Below are 14,536 nucleotides of genomic sequence, written 5' to 3'. Positions count from 1 at the left end.
AAAAAAAAAAAAAAGAATTAGCCAGGTGTGGTGGCATGCTCCTGTAGTCCCAGCTATTTGGGAGGCTGAGGCAGGACAATCACTTAAACCTAGGAGGCAGTGGTTTCAGTGAGCCAAGATCACGCCACTGCACTCCAGCCTGGGTGGCAGATCGAGACTCAGTCTCAAAAAAAAAAAAAAAAAAAATCAATTGTATCAAGACATAGGTCCAATTTATGTTCCCTTGTATTACAACCTTATTATGTTTCAGTGCGGGACCAAATGCTTTATGGACTCCATTTTAGGGGAAACTTTCATAGAGAAGAGATTTGTATACCTTTAATAACCTCAGGAGTGGCCTGTTAGGAGGTGGCAATGTGACTACACCAATAAATTTCCTCCCAGATACTCATGGACATAAAGTGTCTATTGAGACACTGGAGACTACTAGAGGGGGATGGGGGAGGCGAGCAAGGGTTGAAAAACAAACTTTTGGGTGCTATACTCAATACCTGGGTGATGGGATCATTTGTACTGCAAACCTCAGCGTCATGCAATATATCAAGGTAACAAACTTTCACATGTGCCCACTGAATCTAAAATGAAAGTTGAAAAAGAAATGAAAAGACATACAAATGTTTTAATAAAGATGAAAAACATTCCTCCCAAGTTAGTTTCGCTACAGGTCTTCTCAGTACAGTTTCTATCTTCTATAGGTTTGGAGTGTGTATGGATTTTTAAGAAGCCCCCAGAAAAGTAACATTGGGCAACAAATTCCCTCAAATATTTTCTAAGTTTTTAATGATTATGGCTTTGGTAGGCCTGTCAAATTTCATAATAGCTATAAGCAAATAGCTATCAATGTGGGTGAAGAAACTCCCATGCAAAGAGTAGTTAGATTTCTCCATGGGATCAAATTTTTTTTTGCAAGAATTGTCTTTGTTGTGATACCCACAAGCTATGATTTGTTCACTGTGGGCAGTCAGCATTGCAATTGCTGTAAAGTTCTCTTCCTTTGAGTGTTAGGTAAAACTTGCAGTTGGTATATTGAGATTAGATTAGGGAAGAATTCCCAAGCTGGTTGTAGAGTGTGTGTGTGTGTGTGTGTGTGTGTGTGTGTGTGTGTGTGTGTGTGTATTTTAAGAAATGTCTTGGCCCAGGTAATGTCGTGTAGTATGCATTACCTTCCTGGCATACATTGATTAGCAACTAGGGAGGAGGTCCATGGTAAGATTCACTTGGCTGCTTGGCTAATACAATTTCTTTCCATCTCAATAGGGGGGTTCTAATGGAGGGAGAGAAAGATCATTACAATTAATAGGAAAAGAAGCCAATTGTTGTAAAGATATACACTGTGCATGGCGATTGCATTTATTGTCATTCAGGGATCAGAAAAAGCTATCATTTTATCTATGTAATCCTGTAGGGCTTGTGGGTATTGGATCTGGATTATAGCATTTTTAATGCTATTAAACATTAGCATTAATAACATTAGCACTAATCACAAGCATCCTGGTTGTAATATTTGGTGCATACTATATCTGGGCTCCATAGATAGTGGTCCATTACTCCATTTGTTTAATGGCACATGAGTTAGTAATAGTGGGTCTCATCTATCAAGGTATAATTGACATTGGTGAAGGTAGGAACTTTCTCAGGTAAAGAAGCGGCAGAACAACAGCATAGGCATAAATGTTGGAGGTCATTTGCAGCCAGTAGGAGGGAATCTGATTGTCATCTTGGAGTCACCCAAATGCTGTTACCGGCTGCAAGAGTTGTTGGTTCAATCTCCTGGGTGTTCAGAGCAGGTCAACATTTGTTCCATAGTGCCCTTAGTGGAGCAAAGTACATGGGCAGAAAATGAAGATGCTTCTCTCTCCAGATAGTGGTGGTTAGTTTGCTAGTTTAATGCTGGGTAATGAACAGACTAAGACTGAGAATGCACCCAGAGTGAGTGGTTCATGCCGGGTTCTTGTCAGGATTGAGGGGAAAAGAAATGATCAAGCTCTGGATTTTCCATGAGGGAGAAGGAAGAAGTGGAAGAGCCAAGTTCCTTTGCTGTGGGCAGTCACTTCAGGGCCCCCATGTTTGCGAATACTGGTAAATCATGTTGTGTCCAGTGGGTACATACATCCGCAGAGGTTGCAGTATCTCTGTTGGTGGTCTCTTCATTTGCTGTGAATTAAAATATGGTGTGCTTATACCAGAGAGGTATAGATTTAATGTAAGCATGACTATGGGCAGTATTTTTGGCTACTGGGAATGCTATTGTCCTGCATGTCCTTTCAATATCCCTTGTTTTAAAAATCCCATTGTGTCATTCTGTGATACCTGCTACTGTAGGACCAGAGAATAAATGAGAAATCCAAGCAGTGTTCTTTGGTAGTGCCTACTGTTGAATCTTCTTTGCAGAGAAGTGAGAGTCTTGATCTGACTGGATAACTTTCTATAATTTTTGTACTCCCAAAGGCCATACAAACTATTTTATCAACTCCTCAATAACATTAGCAAAGGTTGGTGTGTTTCGTGGGTAAGCCAAGAGTAAGCCTGTGTAGGTATTACTACACTGTTGTGGCATATGTAGTAGTTCCTGCTGCTTCAGAGAGAGGCCCAATGAAACTGACTGGATTTGCCAGCTCTGATATGACCCTTCTCCTCCCATGCAGTAGGTCCAAGTGTCTAGATTTCTGGCCTGTGGTACAGTCCTTAACGGCTTTGTGTAAATGTCTCTTTGCTGGGTCTATTTCTCATTAGCGGTTGATTTTCATGATCTCATGATGCCCAAATGCCCTGACCTCTCCTGTGTAGGGTGTAGGGTAGCTCTTACCAAAGTTCTGGTGTCTCCCCTCTTTTCAAAAGGATTAACTGCTTTGGTAGTTTAGCTAGTTTGTCAGCTCCCAGGTTGTATTGTTTGTTGTGAGCTGAGGTATGGTGTACAAAGATGCGCAGAGTGGAGGCCAATGTGCTGATATTTTTCCCCACATCTCCTTACCCACAATGTCTCAGCCTTGTATGTTCCAGCCCTGATTTTGCCCAAGTCCCAACCCAATAGCCCATTAGCCACTGACCAGGAGTTGCCAAAAATGTGAAGCTTAGTAAAATGTTTGTCGAAGGCCTTCTCTATTTCTAGGGGTGTTGCACACAGCCGGGCCCATTGGGCTTTCAGTTCATCCCCTTATGGAAGTTAGAGTATTTGAATAAGGGTGATAGGCTGTGGCTATCCTTTATCTGACTCCCTTAGACCCTGTGCTCACTCCTTTAGTAAAGAAAAGCATTAATTTTCTTGTCTTGAGAATGCTGGTCATCCTCCCTCCATTCCCCAATGAGCAAGAGCCAGGGGCATTTCCAGGGGTTTTGGCAAGTTAACCTCACTGACAGAGTATGTGGCCGTTTACTCACACAGTAGTGATACTCCAGGAGGGCCAGGTGTAGTTCAATCCTGTAGATACCATTTTCATTTTAATAAAGAAGCTTCTGTTGTTGATCCAATTTTACAGGCAGCTCTTTCCATAACCCAGGGCATAACAGGAATCTCGGTCAATAGCGTAATTGTCTCTGCCCCACCAGGGTTTCAGTTTTGGTAAGTGCCCTGTATGCTGCCAGTGGGTGTCTGTCTAGTGAATACTTTAGGCTGAGGCTGAGAGCTGCTTACACCAAAAGCCCACGGGTAGGCATTTACCTGTTCATTTGGTCCAGAGACTCCAGGAAGCAAATTTGGGAGCAGTGGAAAGTTGTAATTGCAAGTCTTGTCCTTGGGAGCACTAGAGGGAGAGTCAAAGTATTAGCCTCCTTTAGCTCACCCAGTGCCTGTTGTTGCTCAGGTCCCCACTGGAAAAGGGAAGCTTTACAGGTGTCTCAATAGACAATTCAGCAAGGGTCAGCAAATACTGGAGGTGAGGAATGCATTGTTCTATCATTCCTCATGAATGTTGGGGCTTCTTTACTGATGTGGGCAATTTAAGTATGAGGAGCTTGTCTTTTACCAGATTGGAAATAGTTCACCCTTCTGAGTGCCTAGTGTAGCTCCCGAAATTTTACAGACTTATACCTTATGTGGTGTAATTGCCCATCCACTCTCAGTAAGAGGTTGTTTATTCAGAGTTGTGATGAACTGTGAAACAGAGTCTTGGTCAGGTTCTGCGAGGAGGATGTCACCAATATAATTCCAAAGCATAGTTTCTGGTGAAATTGTGGGGCAGGTGTCTATGTCTTGTTGGCAAAGACTGTGCAATTGAAGGACTATTTAAGTACCCCCAAAAAAGCTAGCATCACAATGAAGATGAGGGGAAACAAAATGAATACCCCAAAAGCAAGTGGGTAAAGGTGTACTACTGACTCTCAAAGGCAGAGGTGAAATGTATTTGACTCAACTGTGAAATTTTTACTAAATAGAACGTGTTAGCCAAGTCTATAACTGCAGATTCAAATTCAGGGGGCCTTAGATGCCCTGGATTAATGGAAACTTACCTCTGATGTTTTGAATGACACCCGTTAAGGCCACAATGTCCTATAGAGGTGCTCTAATAAAGGGAACAGCCCTGTTGAAGTCTCTATGGTCTATAGTCTCCACTCAGTAGTGTCTCTCAGTGTAGGCCATATGGAGAATTGACAGGTGATGTAGCAGGAATCAGTGCTCCTCGTCTATCAATGTCACCGGTGACAGGCCATAATCTTTCAGTGTTCTGCTTCAGCTTCTGCTGTGGTGTATGAACCACCTGAACCAGGAGGGGCAGGTTAACTGGTTCCCACCAGTAAGCGCCCACCAGTAGCATAAAAACCTTAGTCTTATGTCATGAGTTTATCTGCTGCTTCAGGAGGTCTCTTCCAATAATGGGGAAACGGATCATCTTGGAGTGGGGGCAAGCGGGACAGAAGCCTACTTTTTACCAAAACTGGGCCCATTTTAATAGTTAAGAGGGGAATTATCCCTTTAATTAATTTCTTTAATTAACCTCCTCCCACACAGGTAACTCCTTGGCGGGGAGGGGATTCCTTTTAAAGCATGAGTGTTTCTTGGCATTAGGGAGATTTGGGCACCCCTGACTGACAGAGTTCTCCAGTGTTGTTTGTTGGAGCCCAAGTCACAGTTAATATGGTAAAAGGGCAACTGTCTGTCAGAAGGGAACTTCTGATACTGCAGGATCCCTGTGTGGAAGAAGATTCTTAGTCACTTGGCAGTGATCAGAGACAGTTGTGGAATGGGGGGTCGTAATCTAATCCTAGTAAGTATTGCAATTACTCCAATGATTCACCAGAGATCATCCAACTTGGGACCTTCTTGTGCCTTAGGGTCTAACATAACCTCTTTTGTTCATCTCATGGTTGATGCATATATGAGGGCTTGGCCATAGGTGGTTTGTTTGGCCCAGGAGGGGGCAGCCTCAGTGTTGATAGTAACTTCGGTTTAGGCCAGGTAGGGTTTATAGTATTAGCAGGCAGCATCTGACTCTGAGTTTGTCTTTCATGAGTTTCTATTAAATCCAGTGCAGCTATGGCCTCTTGAATTGTTTTAGCAGTAGCCACCATGCCCAAAGATTTTCCCAGGACTCCCGTCCCCTGAGAAACAATTGAGTGGACTCAGGAATCGATTCAGACTCCTCCAGTCTTGTCAAGTCATCCTGTCCCACCTCATTTGTTGCCTCCACTCCAACATGTCCAACTGGTGGAGGAGATCTTTGACCTTGGCTAACTTTTTCCCTGGACAGTCTTCCCAGGCCATTATGAGGTCTAATATAGGGTGGGCAGCCTTCTAATCCACAAAAATACACATCAGCAATACAGATGTGAACAGAGGTCTAATGCCTCTGTGTTGCTTCTTCCCAAATTCTGCTCTAATTATACAGGATCCATTAGTGGGGACACAATTTTTCCATCATGTACTAATGCTCCCAATTGTTTAATTTCATTCCCAATTAGGTGGAATTTGTTCCCTGCCAGATGCATTCTATAGAGCCAAGCAGCCTCTTGTTTATTTGGTTCTTGGCCTGGGGCTCGGGTAAGAGAGAGGATGAGACTCCTCCTCTGAGCAAGAACTGCCCCTTCCTTCTTGGCTCTCCCTTTTTGTCTTTTCCATTTTTATTACTTTCTGGGTGGCTATAGGCAAAGCAGAGGGTAAATTATCCCAGTCCCTAGCATGGTGACAGTGTGCTGCCTTTTCTTCTGGAGAGCACCTATTCTCCTCTCCAGGGACCTGTTTTCCAAACTGTCTCTCCCAGGAGTTTGGGCTCTTACATCTTTTCCAGGTGGCATCCTGATGATATATTGCTGCCAGCAAGGTCAGCACATACATCATGGTTAAGATTGCCTGTTCAACCTGACAGCAACCTCCTGTAGAGTTCCGGGAGGGGTAGGGATATAAACTTTTTTGCCTTTAGTCACTTTAAGTAACACTCCAGCTAGCTCAGCCCAAAGGTTGAGATATTAATATCCCTCTGGAGAGGGGATAGCATGATGACAACTGCAACATCATAATTGAGTATAACAACAGTAGAGGCATGCTACCTGCTTTCAAAGGGCCTCTCCACCAGCTGCCCTTAGGAGACCAACCTTGGCCCGATGTCTCTGTCTTATTGGCTCATTTACTTGCCTAGCTGTCTCTGGGGAGGAGGACATCCTCACATCTCAGACTACCCCAAATCCTCAACCCAGCCACAGGGAGCACTTCCCACCATAGCTTGTTATGCAGTCCAGGGTGACTCACCCTTGTTCCAGAGGCATGCACGCCCTCTCTTTTTCTATTCAGGTGCACAGGTGCACAATGTCCAATGTCAACTGAGGGGCGGACCCAGGTAAGTGGGCTGATCTCCTTCCCCAGTACCTTGGCATCTCAGACCCCAAAAGTCAGTTCTAATGTTGTGGGTTCACTCAACTACTGGTGCTACCTCCAGGCCAGGTCAATGAGATATACAAGGAGACTGCAAAAACTATATTGTTGCAGTACAGCAATGAGCGATGCTGCGCAAAACTGCTACAGAGGCATTCTAAATGTAGAGTCTGAGCACTTAAGGCTGCCTAGGACTGATTTTTCAATTGATTGTCCTACTGACTGGGTAGACTCTCTACCAGTTTCTTGTTCACAAAAATCCCATCCTCCTCACCACTTGCAGTGAGTTCCAAGATTTCTGGGCTGATCAATGAAGAAGACTTGACCACGAGATGGCAGTAGCGCCCAAGAACCGTTTTTGTTTGTTTGTGTTTGTTTTTGTGAGAAGGAGTCTCATTCTGTTGCCCAAGTAGGAATGCAGTGGCAGGACCTCCACTCACTGCAACCTCCGCCTCCCGAGTTCAAGTGATTCTCCAGCCTCAGCCTCCCATGTAGTTGGGATTACAGGTGCCCGCCACAATGCCTGGCTAATTTTTGTATTTTTTGGTAGAGATGAGGTTTCACCCTGTTGGCCAGGCTAGTCTCGAACACCTGACCTCAGGTGATCCACCGCCTCAGCCTCCCAAAGTGCTGGGATTACAGGTGTGAGCCACCAGGCCCTGCCAAGAAGTTTTTTATTTCGGCAGTGCTTTGACAGGTTGCCAGAGAGGGGAAGTCTCTCACATCAGACCTTCCAGAGGCAGCAGCAGAGGGCCCCTGCCCCGAAGGGGAAGAGGGCAAGGCAACTCCTGGGGTAGAGGAGAATAGGAGAGGGCCTTATGTGCCTGGGCGATATGATTCAGCAGTAGGAGTGAGAGTCTCTGGGTCAGAGAGCTCTGAAGGCAAGCAGTAGCATGGGGTCTTTTATAGTCCTTGTGTTTGCTTTAACCAGGCTAGCAGATGTCGGTGCAGTTTTGTGGGGGCATGCAAGGCAGGCAAGCCCTAAGTGGCTACACATGTGCTTACTTGAGGTATATTTAAAGCAATTGCCTGTGCAAAAAATTCGAGTTTCGCATTGGCAGGATTTCAACCTGCTGTGAGGAAGTATAATGGCAATATAGAGGCCAATATATGGAGGTCATGCTTAACCCACTGATATAATAACATGCCAATTAGTCAGTCACTCTGATTAATCTGACTGGTGTGGTCTGAGATCAAATCTGTTCTAGCTGTACTATCAACAGGACTCTAAGCAGCAAGGTGAGATCAATCTGCAACATTAACCCGAACTTAAGGTGTTAAGAGCACACGTACAATACTACTGCTCCTGAGTTTTTATCTAAGAGAAATGAAAGCATGGGCCCACATAAAGACTTGTATGTGAATGTTTCGAGCAGCTTCATTTGTACTAGTGAAAAACTGGAAGCAATCCAAATTACCATACAATGAAATACTATGCTATGACAAATACTAATGAACTATTGATAGAAATAACAGCATGGGTGAATCTGAAAATAACTATGCTGATTGTAAGAAGACAAAAAAGAGTATACAGTGTATAATTCCATTTATATAAAATTCTATAAAGCACAAACTAACCTATAGTAAGAGCAAGCGGATCAGTGGTTGCCTAGGGACACGGATGGGGATGGGTAGGGAGGGAAGCAGCATAAAGGGGCATGTGAAAGCCGTAGGAGGTGATGAAAATGATTGGCATTTTGAATGTGGTAAGGGCTTATGATTATTGGTAAGGAGTTATGCTTATAAAATATAAATAATTTGTATTTTATAAATTATATAAATTACATATAATTTCATTTAGTTTTAAATTTAAGGAATGGCAACATGTCTTGAGTCAAAGAACCCTCAAAACAACACCTTAAATACAGCAAAGTCTTTGACGATGTATTTGCCAGTTAACTTATCTTTAAACATCATAATAAATAAAAATTGTCAAGACTTACTTGTTTCTATTTGTTTATTTTAGTGTGCTGTTGTTTTTTCACATTCTGGGTCATATTTTCAAAGCATTGTTCCACATTTTGTAAATGTATATATTTTCTTTCCAATATTAGTAAAGAGCATCTCAAGCAAGGTCCTGCTTTCTACTTTGAAGGTATAGGAGCATGTTTGACTCAGATATGAACCACTTGTGGGCAGAGTTATGGGTGAGAAATCTGGTATTTAAGGAACACTCTGGATTAGTTTTCCACTGGTGAGAAAATAAAAAAGCGATGAGCACTTTTTCCAAATACCATGTGATGAATCAAGGACTCAAACATGCTAACTGGGTTTGGACTATTCTATTACCAAAATATTCCAATCAATTCCTATGGACAGTTTGTAAACTGTCATTCCCAATGCCTCCTCATCCTTCATGTTCCCACGCAAAGGTCTCATAGCTTGTCAGACCTTTTGGGGAAGCGCTTTTTTTTTTTTTTTTTTTTTTAATTAAAAGTTAAGTCATGTGCAGGGCAGAGTGAGGCAAAATGTAGCCAGTGGTCAGGACCTAAAGACCTCTCCTCCACCTGGGCCTTGAGAGTTTGGGAGAAGCTCAGGAAGAAAAGCCAACAATCTGAGTCCACTGGGCTTTGAGGCAGGGGTCTTGCATCTGTACATGTGGGATAAATGATGTGAAAACCATTAACTCTGCTGCTCATCCAGCTGGGGAGAAAAGCTTTTCCTCTGATCGAGGTGATTATCTGGCTGGTGGACCTCATTTTGCACCAGGTCCTGATCCCTGAGTTGAACCCGAGTCCACAGTTCACCTGATGGAGAACTCAGAGTCAAAGTGCAGGCCCAAGTCAGGCTGTCTGACTGCTGCTTGAGGGCCTAGGGACAACACTCCCGGAGTCAGGAGGGTGGAGGTGAGGATGACAGTGAAATGGCCAGAAGGTGAAGATACATGTGAATATTCTCTCTTCATTAGGTCACATGGATGAAAGGTAATAGAAAGGTAGCACATACATTTTCAAGAAGTTACAGCTGATAGTCAGAACACAAAGATGGTTGATTGTTCCACAGACGTGGAAGGCAGGGGCTCAAGACCTGTAAAATCCCCCACTGAGCAGATAACTGAGACAGTACTTCCCAGTGATGCACTCTGCTGGCAGACAGTGTGAAATTTTCCTGGAGAAGGCTCAGGCCATCAGTCCCTGGTCCATCTTCCGGCCCCACAGAGATGCTGATCAGAACACCCTCCACAGGGAGAGCATTGTGCAAGTGATTCCCTTTTTAGAAATTCTTCTAAGCCAGTCAGAAGATGACAAGCTTGCAGACGGAAGGGGATCAGAACCTGGGCAATGTCTTAGAGTGGCCGACGTATCGCTGTGTGTGGTTCAGAGTGTTTTCACTAAGATAAAACAGAGGGAGAAAGAAAAACCCTACACCCATGCAAACTTTGAGGGAATACTGGAGCTTAATGTAACAGAGACCAATCGTGCTAGGAAATTTTATTACATTCTCTGAAGGAGTGGCAGGGTTCTGTGTTTGGGCTGGTTTCCGAAGTGTAGTAATTGTCAAGCTCACCAAAGGTGTGACAGAATCACGGAATTACCCTTGGTAGAAAGCCGGAATTACTCCTAACCCCTACCCTCATCCTCCGCCTGGACCAGAGAGAGAAACAACTACTTGAGTTTTCAGAAACTACCAAACCTTGGCTCTAGCTCCGCATCCTTGGCCAGAGCATGGAAGGTTGGGGTGAGGGACACGGTGAACAAGAACTGCATCCTCACGCTGTTCACACTTCCTCTTTCCCCCTTTTGCTCTTGTGTTGGGGTCAGAGGTTACCAGGCAGGGTTCACTAAGGTTGTCAGTGGGAGAATGCGACCCCTGGTGGGTTCCACCCAGCCAGCTCAGTATTGGGGGCTCCCAATTCCCCTTTCTCCTGCAAGGAAAGACACCACAGCTGTGTCACCCTCCTTCAGAGACTGCAGATTGGAGGTCTGTTTTTCCACAAAACCTAGTTCTAAGCCATTTCTAGCAAGTGAGAGTGACTGGAAGCCTAGTGGTGACAGCTGCCCAGGGGGCAGGCTTAAATAGCAACCCCTCCTAGTAGTGAACGAATTTCAAATTTCACACAAGAAGGGCAAAACCATGGGCTATGTTCTCGCATGAATGTTTGCCTATTTTGGGGCCCTAAATCAAATTGAGAAAAGCGTGACTAAAACACTCAAACTGAAAATATAGTTAGAGATATATACTTTGTGAGACTAACTCGGGAATCTACTGCCCTGCTTCTGCAAGGATAGGGCTCTATAAGGCATGACTTGAAATGAAATCCAAGCACCTTTTATCTATCTGTTTAACTCTGGTGCAGGGGAACAGAGCAACATTTAAGGTATAAACTAAATTAGTCTGTTCCTGAAGAGAACATTTGCTACTCACATTTATGGTGGAAGCAGCAATCTCACAACACAACAAAGCTCTCCTTGTGAGTGGAGCAGGCAAGTCCTGGGTAGGTCTAGACTACAAGGCTCACAGGCTCTATGCCCTAAGCTACTGATGCCCCTTTGTGCCAGAGGCTGGGTTTTGCAGCAAACTCAGTTCAGGCCTGGGAACCCTGAGCCCACCAAGAATCCTAAATAGTCAACTAAAACCCCTGAAATAGCCAGGCCTGTTTCTTTAATCATTAGTATTATTTGTATACCTTTAGGGGGTTCAAGTCCAGTTTCGTTACATGGATATATTACCCAGTGGTGAAGTCTAGACTTCCCAGAGCAACAACAGGGTGGTAAATAATCTCCCTTGTGCAATCAACAACTATAACCCTGGCAGGTAGGGTGCCTACTATTCATACTGACTACAGAGAGCATGGACTCCTCTAACCTGATAAAGTATATGAAGCCAGTTACCAATTTATTACTTCTCAGCTCCAAATTCACCCTTCAATATATATATTCTTTGATAATAGAGGGATTCTTTAAGCATCTCTCCTTTAAAGTAACATCAAAGAGCACGATGTTACACTTACTTAATAGAGGGCTCTGGATGGACAGACATTGAAAAAGGAAGCAGTATTTCTATGAATTCTGGTTCTCAGAGTTGTGGAAGTGAGGACATTCAGGATGCTTTGTCCCAGGCCTGGGCTCAAAACAACTGTCCCTCAGCAATCCTGCAGTCCTGGTGTGCCCTGATGATCAGCGTCTTGTGGCCCTCTTGATAGGGACATGCTGTTTTCCAAGTCACCTGCCCATTGCTTCTCTCTGCTCACTTGCTCCACAGCCCCACACACACATACACACACACACTCACACGCACACACATGACCAGGTTCATGTAGTCCTGTCAATACTGCAGCCCTCTCAACACTGAGACCCCACCCGAATCCTGTGCAAGGGGCATTGTTTACCCCATGACTCCAACTGAGCCAGGCCCCCCAACCCCTACTTCACACCCAGTTACTAGCCACCAGCTATTGCTTGTCTACACTGCCATGCTCCAAAGGGTGCCTTCTTGCTTCCTCTGCGACCGTAGACCAGTTCTAGCTCTGCAGACCAGCTCAGTTACTGGCAAACCAGTGGAACTTCTCTGCCATCCAGTGGGTTCTTCTCCAATTAGGTATGAAATCCAGCCTAATTGATGAATCTAATGAAAACTTAGAAGCTTTAATTCTAAGTTTGTCTTTCCTTGGGTACTCTCCCCTAGTCCCAGAAAACCCCATATAGAGTTGTCTTGTAATTATATAAGACATTTTATCATAGTTTAATGATTCTTTATATTAAACGTTCTCCTTCTAGATCACTGTGTGCTTTCTGTCTTCTGATTGAATCCATATTGCTACAGAACACATGTCTACAGCAAGCATCATTCTTAACGGAGAATCACTGAAAGCTTTCTCTTTAACAGCTGCATCAAGTAAGGATGTCCACTATCACCACTTCTATTCAATAGTTTACTGGGGGTGGTGATGGGGTCCCAGACAGAGCAATAGAGCAAGAAAAAGAAGTAACATATTTGGAAAGGAAGAAGAAAGACTGGCACTATTTACAGATGATATGACAGTGTACATAAAATTCTACAATGTATTACAGAAAAATTATTAGAATCGACAGAAGAGTTTATACACTTATAGGATAAAATCTTAATGAACAAAAGCCAATTGTATCCTATTTAACAGCTACAAATTTAGACAGTAAAAATTCCAAACATAGGATTTGCACAATATGAAGTGCCTAAGATAAAAAAGTTGCCTTATCGGAAAAATATAAATTATTACTTGAGCACATTAAAGGAGATCTTATTAAAAGGAGAGACAGACAAAAACCATGAACCAAACATTCGATATTGAGAAGTCAAATCTAAAATATCAGCACAATCTGAATTAGAACCCTAAACTAGCTGTTGGTTGAAGTTTTTATGATGAGTTTGTAATTTAAATGGAATTGAAATGGACCAAAAGTAGCCAAGACACTTTTGAAGAACAAGGTAGAATTTACTGACTTATCCACATATCAGAATTGACTATGGATCTGTAGTAATTGAGACAGTGTGGTATTTCAAACAGACAAATAGGGCCAAGCACTTAATAGCGAGTATAGGAACTAGCCCACGTATGGGTAGATACTTGATTTATGGCACTGTAAACCAGTTGGCAAAAGGCAGACTTTTCAATAAGTGGTTCACTGAGAAAACTGGATATTCAAATGAATGAATAAATAAATAAATGCAACCCCACTCAACACAATACAAAAACATCAATTGCAGGTAGATTAAGACCTCACTCTGAAGGGCAATAGCATACACATTTTAGAAGAAAATATAGAGAATGCTTTCCTGGCCCAGGGTTTCTTAAAACAGAAAAGATTTCTTAAAACAGATTTCTTAAAACAAAAACGCACTAACCATCAGGAAAAGAATGATGAATTTGACTATATTATAATTAAGATCGTCTGTTCACAAAACATAGCACAAAGCAATGGGAAATACAAACAGAACAAGGGAATATTTTGGGCACAGGAATGGACTAATATTTAAAATATTTAACAGGCTTATTAAGTCAGTAAGTACTAGATGAACAATAGAATAGAAACATGGGTTAAAAGAGGTAAATTTGAACAGGCCTTCTTCGGAGTAGAAACTCCAAAAGGCGTTTTGTGCTAAAGCTTTTCGTTTTGTGCTAAACACGAAAATGTGCTAAAACTTAATAGTAATTTGGATATTGCCCACCAGTAGATTGGCAAAATTTAAATTCTGGCAATACTTGGTGTAGGTGAAGATGTGGAGCAGTAGGGACTCTCCGTGCTGCTGGTGGGATTGACAGCTGGCCCATTCACTACAGAGAACAATTTGGCATCATCTAGTAAAGCTCAGGATATCCATACCCTACGGCCCTGTGATTCTATTCTTGGCTATATACCCTAGAGAGATTTTTACACATGTGTCCCATGAGAAATGTGCAAGAATGTTCATAATAATCACTGAAAAGTAGAAGCAATCCTAATGTCCATCTGCTGTAGAATGGAGTGGTATAATCATACCATAATCACTTTGCTATAAGCATATGCTGGAACAACAGTCAACGATGGAGACAAAGGATCTACTTACTTATAGCTATTATGAACAACATGGAAGAGTCTCTTAAGTATAATATAGAGTGAAAGAAACAAGTTATAAAAGGAAACATGCCATATGATTCCATTTATACAACTTCGTATCAACTCTATTGTTTAGGGATGCATACAAAAGTGATAAAGCTATAAAGGAAAGCAGTGAAATGATTATTACAAAGTCAGAGCAATGACTATATCCATATAG

Source organism: Mandrillus leucophaeus, unplaced genomic scaffold, assembly GCF_000951045.1.
Source record: "Mandrillus leucophaeus isolate KB7577 unplaced genomic scaffold, Mleu.le_1.0 Scaffold1390, whole genome shotgun sequence".
Taxonomy (NCBI): domain Eukaryota; kingdom Metazoa; phylum Chordata; class Mammalia; order Primates; family Cercopithecidae; genus Mandrillus; species Mandrillus leucophaeus.
This window is presented reverse-complemented; position numbering follows the sequence as displayed.